The 14,441-nt window shown below is 50.4% G+C and overlaps 1 protein-coding gene across 6 annotated transcripts in view; it reads left to right on the top strand.

The window, feature by feature from the left end:
* Positions 1-9,717: 9,717 nt before the first annotated feature.
* The window catches only part of RHBDF1 (rhomboid 5 homolog 1), a 37,329-nt gene continuing 32,605 nt past the window's right edge, over positions 9,718-14,441 (top strand). The window contains exon 1 of one of the 6 annotated variants that reach the window (XR_004081065.2): positions 9,718-9,740. The gene's annotated coding sequence lies outside the window, so the exon portion shown is untranslated. Of the gene's footprint in view, positions 9,741-10,457; positions 10,641-10,909; positions 11,023-11,120; positions 11,179-11,404; positions 11,430-14,441 lie in introns of those variants that run through there. The other 5 variants (XM_005152507.3, XM_031052322.2, XM_031052324.2 and 2 more) reach the window with 5 other exon arrangements.

Genomic DNA, 14,441 nt, shown 5'->3' on the forward strand with positions numbered 1-14,441 from the left:
GCTTACAGAAACTCTTTGTTTTAAATTATTTCAGAGAAGCATTACCTCATTGCACCAAACAACCAGCTTCAGCGGGCATCAAGGAAGCATCTACGACCAGGCCTATTTTGGGAGTCTGATCCCAATGGCTTTTTTGATCAGAAGTAGGTCAGGTTTTATTCCTTCTCCAACAGAAAAATTAAGAGAAAGCTCAAATACGCCAAAAACCAGAAGAAATTGTTGCTTCTATTTCTAGAAGCTCTGCCAGAGAGAAGCTGCGTTGCACTCAAGCTAACGCCTCTCCTCACTTTACCATATGATTGATGACTCAAATTATGAGGTTTTGTTTCCCATTTCTACCTGAGATTTCCTGTCTGGGCTCTTCCCAGATGCAGTGAGGAAGGTTACCACAAAGATATTTATGGACATATAACTCTAGCTGCTAAATTTGTAATTGCCCAGCCCCAGGGTGGAACATCCTTTTAGCTGAATCATGGCTGTAAGAATACAGTGCATACGGTGCAAAACTGGCCTCACTTGCAACACCACTCACCTACTGTGCTGGCTCCTTTGCGTGATGATGTGCAACAAAATTATATTAGACTTTGTGATTGCTGAGTCTGAGTCAGCAGCAGTGGGTGCCACGGTCTCTCCATCATCCCTCGTCCCCAGTATGCCCAGCCTTATGCTGGCATGCTCCTGTCCTTCAACCACTTCTCCCGGAGAGATTTAAACATATAGGTTTGATCCTTTTGGGATTGCTGAGAATTCACATTGCCTAGAACATTTTTCCTTTGAAATGTCCATTTAGAATCAGCACCAGCAGTCTCTGTGCATTGCACAGCCTGCATGAGCCAGTGGGTTATATACGATCTGTGTGTAAGATGCTGAAAGTGAATCTTAGCACAACACTGAGGCTGAAGAGCTGGCTTATGCTGGAGATGTTCCTGGTCAAGGAGCTCTGTCCCAATAGCCTGGGATCCCTCCTGCATGTCCCAGCCATGTCCCTGTTTGAATGCCAATAGGGCTGATGGAATGAGCCCAAAGGATATGTGCAGACCTGTGACTTGGACTGTTACTGTGTGGATCCATTGAGAAGATATCAAGTCACCTTTGCTAATCAACCCCAGTTATAGCTAGATCCAAACTCCAACCCAGTAAAGGCACAAAAATATTTGTTCTCTCCACAGCAACCGCATGGAAAGGATGATGGTGGAGATTGGCCCATTTCCAGAAAGGAGGACTCCACACGTCCCAACCTAACAAGGCTTGGATGGCTCCCCTGTCCTGGAGCAGGAGGCCTGGTCCAGGAGATATGAGCACAAATGTGCCTCAGCTCCCTGCCTGCTTGGGACTGTGTCCTTCATCCCTGGTGTCTGAGCTGTCAAATCCTTCCACATTCCTGCCCTAATCCACCCTCAGCAGTGCTTGCTGCTCCTGCCAGAGGCATTTGTGACCCTCATTTCAGGAGTGTACTGTGGCAGAGCATGATGCACCTGCTTGGTGGGGTGGCTGTCCCACTCCCATGGATGCTGCAGGGACCCAGCATGGGTGGCCACAGCCCTGGGCTCCTCCACCACTATCCCTGCTGCAATAAGACAATGTTCATGGCCAGGGTTAGGTGTGAGCACTTTTATTCATGTACAAATAGCCACAGCTGAAAGCAAATGCTCAGGGAGCAGAAAGGGTCCTCTTGCTGCCAGAAAACCACATCTGAGCTCATTTACCCCTGAAATGCCACAAATGATCATCTGTGCAGTCATTAGACAGCATGGCAGTCAGCATATCAGCTCGTTGATGATTAAATAGTTCCAGTTGAGTCTGAGCCTACCAGTGTGGTGTGTGCAACTGTGAAAGAGCATAGGGCCACTGGAGTGAAATCCTGCTGTCTTGTCCCACCAGCCTGGTGGGAAAGGCCATGAGGACCCAGCTTGCTCACTTATAACATTTGAGTTGAAATGGTGGTGGCCCTGTAGAAGAAATATACCTATATCCATTAGAAGGAGGATCCTTCCCAGCTCTTGGGAAGGCTGTCTCTTGTAAGAGGCAAGTCATTATACTGGAGACGTCATGGACATGAGGATATTCTTGGTTCCTCCCTGTAAGCATGGCCGCGGGGATTGCAGACACCACATAGGCGTTTTCCAGCACAAGGCCATGGAGGAGGCTGAGAGGAGAAACCGTACTGCTGGCAGTCATGCTGAAGCCACAGGTTGTGAAGAAACCACATAACCAAAGGCTGACCTTGAGAAAACATCCAGATCACCTCCCCCTGTAGCCAGAAGCCACCACTGACCTGCTCACAACAGACACTGTTTTTTTCCATGAGCTCGCACAGACCCATGGGTTTCTTCTCCTCGGTAAACCTATGATGTTCCCAGCAGGGAAACCCTGCCACCCCAAACTGCTCCTGGGAGCTCAGCTCCCACATGAAAAATACCTGAACAGTCCTATGCCCTGGTCTTTCCTACACTTTGCCAAAGCATGATGGAGCTGAGGGCATACCAGGAAGGATCTGCGGGTGCCAGTATGAAGGTGGCATTGTATTGAGCAAGTTTGTCCTTTTTGCCTGATTCCCTTACTATAAATAAACCTAAGAGCTGAAGGATAGCTTTGTCCCTGTTCCCCCAATGTCTTCCTGTAGCTTTTTTAGACAAGACTTAGTGTCTCTTGATCCCAGAGAGGATAATCGCTTCCATTGCTGTTGGCAATGGGAAGAGCTGGCTGCCCTCAGTGCTCAGTAGCTTGAGGCTGAATATTTGCTCCATTCCCTTGGAGAGAGCAGGAATTATTTACTGAGGGAAAGATCCTCATTACAGCTGGAACATGTCCCAGGGACCAATGACCTCGAGAAAAAGCAAATCTAGTGATGAAACCAAAAGCAGAGATGAAAAGGTCAGCCTGGTGATGGGGTGCTTGCCCAAGCCAAGCCCCATCACTAATGGTTGATATGCTGCCAGGAGCAGGGACCGCCGGAGGAGCAGGGGCAATGTGTGTGATATCGGGGCTTGTGCCCCAGCTCCAGCCCTGTGCTCTGCAAACAGGAAGCTGTCAAGCTGCTGCTGAATAAGTCATTTTGGGGAGTTTGTACCAAACTGGCTTTCAACTCCTGAATGTGTAGGAAGGAAAAAGCTGTGAATACGCCTTTGTGACCAAGTTTGGCACCAGCCGCACTCTGCAAGAGGGACAAGAATGTGGCCATTTAGAGGGGAGTCAGCTGCCCTTTAAGAAATTAAATGATCCCTTCCCTTTCCTGCGACGCTTTATTGAGGGGTGAATAGGAACGAGACACTGAGCAGCTTCTTTCTCTTGCTGGCACAGAGGGCTGCGATCCAAGCTATGGATGCTGGAGCACAAGGAGAGACCCCACTCCAGTGAAGCTGCACGGCCCAGCAATGAGCCCATCTGGCTGATCCCTCTCTGCAGCCCAAGTGCTCCAGGAGGATTTGGACTGGGGCAGCGAAGCTCCGGATCTGCCCTTTCCTAGAGGATCATTTGTGCCCTGCAGTGATTTCGTTGGGACTCCAGTAAAACATCTGTCCATCTCCTCCACAGGGCTTGAAGGGGTTTTGGAAGTGAGCAGTTTGGAATGTTTTGCCCTTTTCTGAAACAATTCCCCACCCAGTGTTTGAGAAGTTTCTGTACATTACATTAAAAATGGACTGTGTCCAAACATTTGTGGGGTTGGGTTTTTTTTTTTGGAAAGGCTTAGATATTTTGTACAGATCTTTCCTTTGTGGACAAGGAAAGGGGCTTTGTTGCAATCTGGAATGAAGACACGCTCTGTTTTATCAAATCCTCTGGGAGGCTGGCCTTCTGCTCTCTGTCTAGTTGAAGCTTTGACTATATTCACTGGTGCGATTGTCACATCCAGTGAAAGAGGGAACAGGTCCCAGGGGCAGACAGACTTGCCCCAGCCGAGGCTCCAAGAGGACAGCTTGGTCACGTGTGTACCCAGTTTTCCAAAGAGTGACTTAGGAGTTTTCTGAATCACTGGCTTTGGGACCTCACAAGTCCTGAAGCAGTAGGAAGCTCCAGATGATTTCAGATTGCTTCACATGCCAGGAAAAAGGAAAAACAAGCAAGGCAGATATTCGTAGGTTGGCTAGTGCTAAACCGTATCACTCCACTGGGATCAGTTGCTCCAAGTGTAGACTTCTTTCGTAAGAAATACTTGTAATAAAATAAAATAGATGCAAGGGTCTTGGGTGGGAGTCAAGATTAATAATTGCTTTCTTCTTGGGTTTCATTCCTTTCTTGTCTTCCCCCCGGCTTGGCATAAACACAATATTGGTTAAAAACTTTGCTGGCAGTTTCATCTTTCTACCAATAGCTGCAGAAGGTCTGGAAAGGCAAAGACAGCTCCTCCAGTGCTTCCTCACTGCAGCCAGCAGGAGCTTCTTTAGCTTCTGCACCAAAAAGTCTGCTGGAAAATGGGGAGTCTTTACAGCTTGGTGTGTTATGACAGATGCTTGTAGGCTCACTATTGATGGAGTTTAATTATAAATAATCTTTCTGTTCCTTTTTGCATAGTGCCAGTGTTTCAGTGTATCCGATGCCAGTGTTTTCAGTGTATCAGATGCATCCATCGTCTCATTCTGGATCCTTGGTAGAGGGGAGAGGCAGAGAAACTGGAGAGACCAGTGAAGTGTGACTGGGATGGCTGAGGAGGAGAGGCTTTGCTCACCCTGGAGAATGAGGTGGAAGGGATTGAAACACACTTTGCATGGCCCATGGGGGATAGAGAGACGCTGCAAGGGCAAGAGGCCACCACAGTGACAGGGCAAACCAACTGGACGTGAAGACAGGGCTCTTCTCTGTGATAGCAGTGCAGCCCTGGGGCAGGACCCAGAGAGGTGGTGGGATCTCCATGCTTGGAGGTCTTCAAAACCCAGCAGTGAGGCCATACTCCAGACATACCAGAGACAGAGCTCGTAACGCCTTTGGAAGCTGATAACCACCTCCTCTTCCTTGTCTCCTGTTTCAACCTGAAAAATTAGGAATAGCACTGAAGGACCAAACTAGCAAAGCAGTGATAAACTGGGAAGAGGAGCCAGCTTTCCAGCTGTACTTTTTCCCAGTTTACCAGGCAACAGTGGGAGACTGATAAAGTTTAGACCAGAACCCATGAAATTAGATTGTTTGGAGTACTTTTTACATTAAATACTATTGTTCCTTAAGTCTAACTAACTACAGTGTGAAATTATAGTTGCTGGAGAGTGGATCTGTGTTACTAAAACAGGGAAAGTGGATTTTACTTTGAATTTCAGACTCTCACTTTGCCTTTGCCAAAAAACTATTCTTAAAGATTTGTTTAAAGATTTACTGGACTTACACAAAGCCCTGTTATTTCAACCAAGCAAGTTCTGTACAAGGTTGTTGTCAGTAATGAATTCTTTTTTTTCTCCAATTACTGAGTTTGTATTTTTACATCAATATAGCACATCTCTGCTCTTTCTTTAAGAATAGAATTTATTTACAACAGACCAACCAAAATTCCTTGTATCTTTTATGAACTCCTTCGGTTCATTTATGAGTAACTGAACTGGAAATGTTTTTTCTTAAATTCAGCTCCCCTTTAATAGATACTGATGATGAGATGGTGAACTTCATTGTGGCTAATGCTGGGTTTGGTCCCTGATGCTCTCCTTTCTGAATTGAACTAGATAATTCATTACTGACAATTTTGAATGTTCTCCTTCAAGGCTTGCCCCCAGCAGCAGACTGTAAACCACCTGAGCTGGCCTGGAGGGATGCGGTTACTGGCTGCAGGCTACCAAACCTTGCTTGTTCACCTGACATCATTTCTCACAGTGCTTTGGGGATGGACTTGTTTGGCATCTGTCAGGCTAATGTGCTGTGTTCCTATCCCTTGTACACCTCTTCTTCATCAGCATGAGTAATTTTCCCTTCAGGCATCCATTCCCCAGTAGCGGGATTCAGACATTTAAATGGAAGTCACCATTCAAAACTCAGGCACCACAGAATGACAAATCACCAAGTCAAGGGTAGTTTGTGCCATTTGGATTCAGCCTCTTCCAAGCTGTATTCTGATAGCAAGCTTTGAGCACACGCTTGGCGACTACACTCTGTATTTGACTGCTTTACAAGAGTCCTCGTGTGCCTCTTGGAAATAAATCTGTTTAGTTTTGACATTCTGAAGCAATATTATTTCATCTCTTGTCAGTAGGGGACTGGAAAATGATAAGAGTCTTTCAGGCAACATACCAGATATTCTGGGAGTTTCATCGTCCTTCTTCCATGACATTTTTATTCCTTCCATGTGAAACATATGTATGTATGAATATAGATATGTTAGAAGTTCCTTTTTTTGTTGGAGCAAACCAGGGAGGAGGAAGCCATTTTGCTAAGTGCCATTTCCTACGTATTTTGGAAATAACAGCCTTCTTTACACATACTTCGTTCCTTATTTTTTTTTTAACTCTTCCAATGGGTTGACCCAATGCTTTTGATCCCAATGGATTTTCTGGGTGAAATACAGTTGAAAACAAATATTGCTGTAAGGGCTGGCCATTAAATCCTAGTTTTATATTATTTCCATTCCTCCACCTCTTCCTGGCACAGCAAACACACACATTCCCTGTGGCTAGAGCTAGGAATGATCAATTGTAATTAATCTGAACAGAAAATTAAGGGATTGAGTTTTGATGTGATTTCCTCGTGCTCTGCTGGGCAGCAGCTCCTGTGGCTGTGAGCAGCCTGGGGCACCTCCACTTTCCCAGATCCTCAGCATTTTGGCTCCTCTTCCACCTTGTCTCCTGGTTTTGCTCCCCAGCCCCACATGGACTCACTGAACACACCTGTGAAGTGAATCCTGGTTTGGGCTGAACTGGGACGGTGGGTTAACTTTTGCGCCTCTTCCCTGGGCTTTAAGTCCTGGCTTAACACCACATCCCTGCCTCATGTGCAGCCCTGCTGCCAGCTCATCCAGGCTGAAGTCACCTCCGCGTCCCTCCTTGCCGCTGCGTGATCCCACATAATAACGTCTGCAATGCCTGCTGGCGCCTGAGGGTGACAGAGGCTTCAAAAGGCTTTCTGGCCAGCGTTAGGTTTTTGAACTTAATGTAAATTTAGTGGATTATAGGAAATTCAAGTTGCAACATAGCTACTTGTTAGCAGAGAAATTTTTTTTGGAAAGCAAAAGGCATTTCATTTGCACTCCAGAAAGTGTCAATATTTTTTTGCAGGTCAGCAGCACCATTCTCAGCTTGGCAGCCGATCTGGAGAGGAGGCATCTGTACTCAAAGCACATTGTGCCAACACTCCAGATCAATGGGCCATTAGCACCCACAGCAACAGAGAAAGGGCAGTCTGGGTTTCAGGCAGCACTTGCTCTTGTGGCGTAAGGCCGGGGCAGAAAGCAGCAATGCCAGCCCCACACAGGACCTGCAGCATAGCAAGGAAGAAAGGGAGATCATGTCTGTAGCAGCTCTGGTGAAGAGATACCGCAGTACCAACACCACTTCTGTCCCCAGGATTCCCCCCCCCCCCCCCCCCCCCCCGCCTCCCCCGGGGCAGAGGATGAAAGTCTGACCTTCTGCTGGTACCCAGGAACCTGGTTTGCTCTGCAGTGAGGGGATGCAGGTGATATCCAATTCACCCTAGGAAGGCATTCCCAAAGGGGAATCCCCATCCTCATGCTGCTGGCAATTCCTTCTCTGGTTCCTGGCCAGGCCAATTCTCTGTGACTTTGCTTGGGTTTCTGTGTTATTAATCCTCCCTAGAAGAAATCCCAGGCCTTTCTGGACCTCTTCCCTGTTTCCTAGGACAGCTGCCATGGCTGTGCCACTGCTTCATGTCAGCACAGAAGGCACTGCAAAGCCCATGTATTTCCACAAGGCAAAGGAAGCTCTGCTTTCCCCCATGAAGGCTACAACCTGATGCTCTCCCCTGTGCTCGCCAGACACTAGGATGCTTTCTTGCCCTAAACTGAACAAAGCAAGTCAAACTCAAATCATCTGTCTAGATAACTGGTGATCCAGATAAAACCAGACGTCTGTGCTCCTGGTGTGTCGCAGCTGCCCTCACATAACCGTCAGGTTGTAAAAAGGTAAGGGATAAGGGGCTGCACTGGCTCATAGCGTTGCACAGCTTCCTGGTGCCACATGTCCAGCAGTAGCCATAAGCACATGCCAACACCACCATTTGCCTACTTGGGTGTGTAATCAATATAAAGCCTGGTTTCAGATGTGCATGCAGGAGGGAGAATTGTGGGTTCTGATGAAGACAAGGTGTTGAACAAACATGTGAAGTACCCATGGGCTGGTCTGCACCACTCTAGCGGGTACAGACCCACCAGGGCCTGGCTATCAGCAGGCAGGCACGTGGTTCACCCGGCTTTGAAGGAGCAGTTGAAGTGAGCTGCAGCAGTAAAAGTGCTGCACTTCATATGCTGATGGATATCTCTTTCATTGGGTCTTAACCATGTCTTGTGGCAAGATCACAGTTTCTCATGGGTTTCAAGCAGAAAGGAGAAAATTCCTGTTTCCAGCAGAGAAGAAGGAAGCAAATTCATGTAATCACATGTTCATGTTAAACATAACAAGCACCAGAAAAGAGCTCTCTTTCAGCTGGTCCTCAGAGGCCACCTTTCAAGCAGAAGTACTCCTTGCAAGCATCCTTGGGGAAGAAAACAAACAAAGCCGCTGGGCTGGCTGACCTGCTCTGGATCAGGACTGCAGGTCCTCAGCACCAAACTGCTGCTATGCATCCACTCATGCTCCTAAGAGCTGAAGTCAGAACCTGGCCTTAATTCACCCTGTTCCATGTATTTTAGGCTGATAGGACTCAGTGCGCTGAAAGAAAAACACCCTGAGTGGTGATGGGAGCAAGAAGGGCATATTCTTGACTAAGGGGGTAGAATTTATCTGACTGAGTGGAAATACCTGCAGCTGGGTAAAAGAAGGATCCTAGCATACAGACCCAGGGGGCTGGGGAGAGAAGCACTGGGAGAACTAAAGCCTGTGGGATGAGGTTAGCAGTGCGGTCTGCAGCACTGTTATACAGGGGCAAGAAATCATGTTTCAGTGGCAGAGCTTTGTGGTTTTCGATAAATGCACGTACTGTTGGCAGTGGGCAGGAGGAGAGCAGGGGTAGGTCAGAGTCACACTCCAGCTCCTGAGCGTGCCTCCTGGGAGCTGCAGAAGGGCTCTCCGAGTCCACCTCTGCTCCATTACATTACTGGACACTTCTTCCTCTTGTTTATGTGGTAGAAACATCTGAAAACAATTTGTGCCTGTTAAGCTTTGCAGACGGTCAGGGTTCTGTGTGCAGTTTGGTCTCCAGCTTGGCCAGCACAAGCTGTGGCTGATCTGTGTTGCCTCATTAGCTAATGAGACACACTGTAGTTAGCAGGGCTCTCCGGGGGCTGCCTTCGACACGCGGGTGCCTGTGCGGTGTGCGGGCAGGGGTGGGTGCAGTACCGATGAGCTCATCCTCTGCAACAGCAGCTCTCCCGCTCCACTCGCGTGCGGGTGGGCAGGGAAGATGCAATAAGATGGCAGGGAATATGTGTGTGTCCCCCCCCCCCTCCCTCCCCCCCCGTTATTACTGATATTAAAAGCATCTGCAGCTGCGGGTTGGGAAACTGCTGGAGAGGGGTGTGCATGCTGCAGGCTTGGCCAGAAATCTAGCAAACCTCTGCGTGAGCAATACATGCTGACCAATGCTCTGGAGAGGACGGATGGGGAAATCTTTGGGAAGGATCCCAGGACAACGGAGAGGACGGCTGAGCAATTGAGGTGGGAGGATGCCATCCAGAAGGGGAAAATGTTTAAGCTGGGAGGAAAGAAACAGTTTAGAGAAGGGATAATAGGCCAACCACATGACTGGAGGAGGAGGTGTGAAGAACTTGATGGGAAACACAGGACTGTGGGGGTGGCTGAGGCAAGAACAGGTAAAGTACAGTGAAACAGCAAGGAAGAGCGAAGTGCAGCCCTGCCAAGCATTAGCTGTGCTGTGCCACGGCAGCGCATGCCACCCCTGCGAGGCTCAGCCCTGAGAGCTCCCGTGGGGGCCAATGGGACAGGAGGAAGGCCTGGGAGCTCAGCAGTGCCTGTCCCTGCCGGCAGTACTGAGAGTGACTCCGGTCCGCGGCAGCCCGCACGGGGATCACCCCGGCTCCCCCTGGGCACAGCGCTCAGGGGCAGCAGAGCTTCCAGCAGCCAAGAGAGCAACCCCGCAGGCTCGGGGTAACGGGACCGGAGCTGAACGCTACAGCTCGGCCGGAGGTCGGGGGCTGCTCGCCCCGCAGAGCGACGCCCACCACGAGGCGGACCCCGACCCCGCGGTGGGGAGGCGGGGGCTGCGGGTCGGGGCCGCGCTGCGGGGGCCGCGGGCGGGCCGGTGGCTTCCGCCCGGCGCGGCGCATTCCTCCGCCGTGAGTCAGGGCGGCGGCGAGGCGGTATGCGTCGTCCCGCGGCCCCGGGCGCTGGCAGCTCCCCGGCGGGACTCACGCCGCTAAACCCGGCACGGTTCCCGTCTGCCATTTGCATGCCGCGGCTGTGAATGGCGTGCCCGGCCGGCCGGCCCCTGGCACGGGGGAGGAGTCTCCGCGCCCTACACGGGCCGAGCTCGGCGGCGCCGGTCCCTTAAGCCGCACTGGGGGGCGGCCCGGCCGCTGCGCTTCATCCGCATTCACGGTGAGTGCTGGACCGCGGAGCCTGAGGGGCAAAGACGTGGGAACGGGGTGGGAGAAGTAGGCGCTGTACGGGGCTGCCGCGGGACACGGCGCACACGTGAGTGGCGGCTCTGTCCCGTCCCGTCCTGTCCCGTCCCGCGGCCCGGCCGCCTCAGCCGCGGCTCGGCAGCCCCCTGCTGGCGGCCCGGCCGGGAGGGGCAGCCCCGCGGGACACCGAGGGCTGTTCCCTGCCTGGGAGCGCGCTGCCTCAGCCCGGCAGGGAGCGGCCCTCGGTGAACGTCGGGGGCCAGGCCGGCGCCCTGAGGTGGCGGCCCCGGCCCCTGCCAGCAGCGAGAAGCGCTCGGAAAACTGCCCTCACCGGGCACCGTCGCCCACCCCGTGAGGTGAGGCTCAGCGGCCTTCACTGTGTCTCGGTGCCTCAGGTGGGAACCCGGCCCTGTCAGCCGCAGGCGAGAAGGAGACCTGTGGGAGCTCACTTTCCGGCTCATGCATGGGTCTTTGGTTGTCGGGAGTTCGGTGAGCCTGATGTGTAGGTGAAGGTGCGTGTCCATGGCTCATTCAGCTGGTCCTCGTCCACGCTGGAGCTGAAAGGCTTTTCCAACCTCTTCCCTTGCCACGCGTTCCCACCCGTGATGCTGGCACCAGTGCTTTGGCAGCTGCTCTGTGAGCAGATCCGGTGGAAAACGTGCTTGGTTTGATACGTGAAGGTTGGTTTTCCTCTGGATCGAGTCCCTGAACTGACTATTCACACTGTGCACTGCTGGCATGAAGAGGGGAATCACAGCAGCTTGTGAGTAAAGCTTTTGCAGGATTGCACCCTCAGTGGTGAGTCCTTTTGGGCTCCTCAGGGAGCAGCCTGTCCACATGCACGTAGCAAGGTGCCAAAGTGCCTCTTGTGTGTATTTTAACTTGTGATTTTCTCTCGCGCAGCTTGGGAGAGATGAGCAGCAGCACAAACGGGTTTTGCTCAGTTCCTGTCCTTGTGCATTATGTGGTTCTGGCTGCTGATTCTCTTGCAGGTTGGCTTCGTGGCACGATGCACGGTGCTGGTCAGGGATATCTCCAGGCTGGGTCTCAGAGCAAGCAGGAAGTTGTTTCCTTTCTTCCTGTTTTTGTCCCCATGGCTGCTGATTTCCTCTGGGAAGAAAGCTGTGCGTTCTACAGCAAAGGAAAAAATAGGCAGACGTAATGGGAAGGGACAGGGTAGCAAAGCTGAAGGTGCTTCTGAATGAAGCATATGATGTGGAAGGAACACAGGGTGTTAACTGCAGCGATGCCGATAGAGCAGCGAAGACAAGCAACTGCCTTTGTGCCAGGGGTAAAAAGGGCCCACTTGTGCTGAGCTGGGGAGCAGACCCTTGGAAGGAGGACAGGGTTTTCACCCCAGTGCATGTATATGTGTTGCTCTTTAGCTCTTCTGTCTCGGTGGTGCAGGGTTTGCAAGAGGAGGTGATAACTTCTGTTAGATCAGTTGATATAGTTGGAAGAAACAGATGAATTTTCAGGTATCTCCTTCCTTCAAGTTTTGATTGTTAAAAGGACTTCACAAAAAGCCTGATATGCCTGAAACCTCTCTGCTCTTTTTTTTTCTTTACCCCCCTGTGGCTCTAACAGCAGCTATCACCCTTCCCTCCTGCTGCATCCCTCTTGTGTCCTTTGATCCTCGTGGCTACTGATGGGCAGCCCAGGTCTCCACTGTGTGCATGCTCATGGGGACCCTGTGCTGTTCCTCAGCTGGAACCCTTCCACCCTCCCACGAGGTGCTGTAGATTGGGAATGAGGTCCCCAGCTTTGTTATGGTATCTGTGCTCATCAGCCCTGAGCCCCCCTGGAAGGCAGCAGGTCTCATGTGTCAGCAGTGTGCTGCTTCTGTGCGTTCCCATGAAAGGAGTTTAATGCTGCCCGGTGTAAAAGCAACTCCCACAAAACTAGTTCTGCTCTGGGACTTCCCATGACAGGCCCTTTTTTTTCTTTCTCTTTTTTTTTTTTTTTTTAAGCAATACACTTGCAAGAGATCTGCCTACAAACTGGCTTTTCAGGTTCTGGGGAAAGCCATGGGCTGGCCCCCGTCTCAGGAATGTCTTGCTCTGTGCTGGGTAGGCTTCAGCCGCAGCTTTGGATGTGGAGAGCACTGCTCGCCCGCAGAGCAGGCACCTCTTCAGCAAGCTCGTCCTTCCTGCGGCTTGGTGCTGAGAGCACGTGTCCCTGACGTGTCACCTCACTCGGGGGTTAATGTCCTGTGGAAGGGGCCAGCACCTCCTCAGTGGACATGGCAGATGTCTCGTTTCACTTTTGTGACAGGGACTGCATTGAGGCTGCAGCTAAGTGAGGTCTTAAGGCAGGATTAGGAATTTCTTTTGGGGTCATCAGTCCTGTTCCTCTGGAATCCAGCCTGGGAGAGTAGCCAGCAAGTCCCGGCATGTTCCCCTGACAGAGGCAGGGTCTGCTGAGTGTGGCATAATAGGACAGTTTATTCTGGGCACAGAGCCCTCATGCTTGGATATAATTAGTAAAAGTTTGATTCCATTCAGTGTGTTGGATCTCCCTCCAGTGCAAACACAGCCCTGGTTAGTGGTGAAGACCCGAGATGGGCAACATGACCAGGAGTCCCAGGTTGTTTTCCATTTAGTGTATACAGCAAAGGTGTTGGCAGAGCACCCATGAGCTGCTGGGGATGCTGCCTGCTGAGTGGACTGGCTGTGAGCTGAAGATCCTGATGTTTCTCTGTCTGTATCTCTAGAGCTTTTATCCAGCAGAACGCTTTGATAAGATTCTTCCCTTGTGATTGCTGCCTTTTTTCCTTAGTTATCTCTGTGAGCATCCTGTGGGGACCATGTGCCGTTCTCAGAGGTTCCAACGCTAGTTGTGACCCAATATGACACTTCTGTTAATTTCTTTTCCTGCAACCGTCTGCCTGTTGCCAGTTTACAGCTAGTTTCAGTAGAAATACTTAAAATCAAGGATGAGTTTGTTCCTTAACATGTTCCCTGAGCTCAGAGATGGATTAGTTTCCTTTCTTTTCAGCTGAAGAGGTACTGAGCTCCAAGTCTAACTTTATCATCATCTTGTTGGAATGAAATGGACTTGAAATGCACAGATCTCTCACTGTTATTTAGCCTTGGAAGGAAATGAATCCATTATTTCCCATGGTCAGGCTGGCAGCTCTATTCCAGTGTCCTTGAAGAACCCCAGACTGATTTAGTGTGTGATGTGTGCTCTTGTCATCCAGGCCTGTTTGTATGGAGTCACAGAGACCCTCACTTCACCACAGCACAAGGGGTGGGCAAGGCTTCCCTGCCAGACTCTCTGTTTTCACAGACAGGCTTGACTGAGCCCTTGCGAAGATCTAGGGGCAACACTGAGAGAGGGAGATTTCCGCAGGGAGCGGTGGGAATTGTGCCTGTGCTGAGATTCCCTGTGTCCTTGTTAGTTGAACTTCAGGGGTTTCTGATTGCTTGTTCCTCTTTCTTTTCGGGTCCTGCTCATCTAGCTGCTGTCCAGGGCTGGTTGAAGCTCCCTTAAGATCACATATCTCATACCTGTTGATTTAGTCCATGATGCTGTCGGAATGAGGAAGTGTTTGGGGATTTGTTTGTTTTTTAATGTTTGTTGAGAAAAATGCCAAACGAACAAATTAGTAGCTGAATTTTCAGAAAAAAAATCCAAACTATAGTAAAATCCTTTTGAGTAATGACTAGGGGCTGTTTGTTGCTTGGTGAAGGTGGAGAGCTTATTCTTCATATTAATCTTTATTGTTAAATCTCCTAAAGCTATAGACTCCAAGTTTCATTGGTTGTGCACT

This window comes from Melopsittacus undulatus, chromosome 8 (assembly GCF_012275295.1).
Source record: "Melopsittacus undulatus isolate bMelUnd1 chromosome 8, bMelUnd1.mat.Z, whole genome shotgun sequence".
In the NCBI taxonomy this organism is placed as follows: domain Eukaryota; kingdom Metazoa; phylum Chordata; class Aves; order Psittaciformes; family Psittaculidae; genus Melopsittacus; species Melopsittacus undulatus.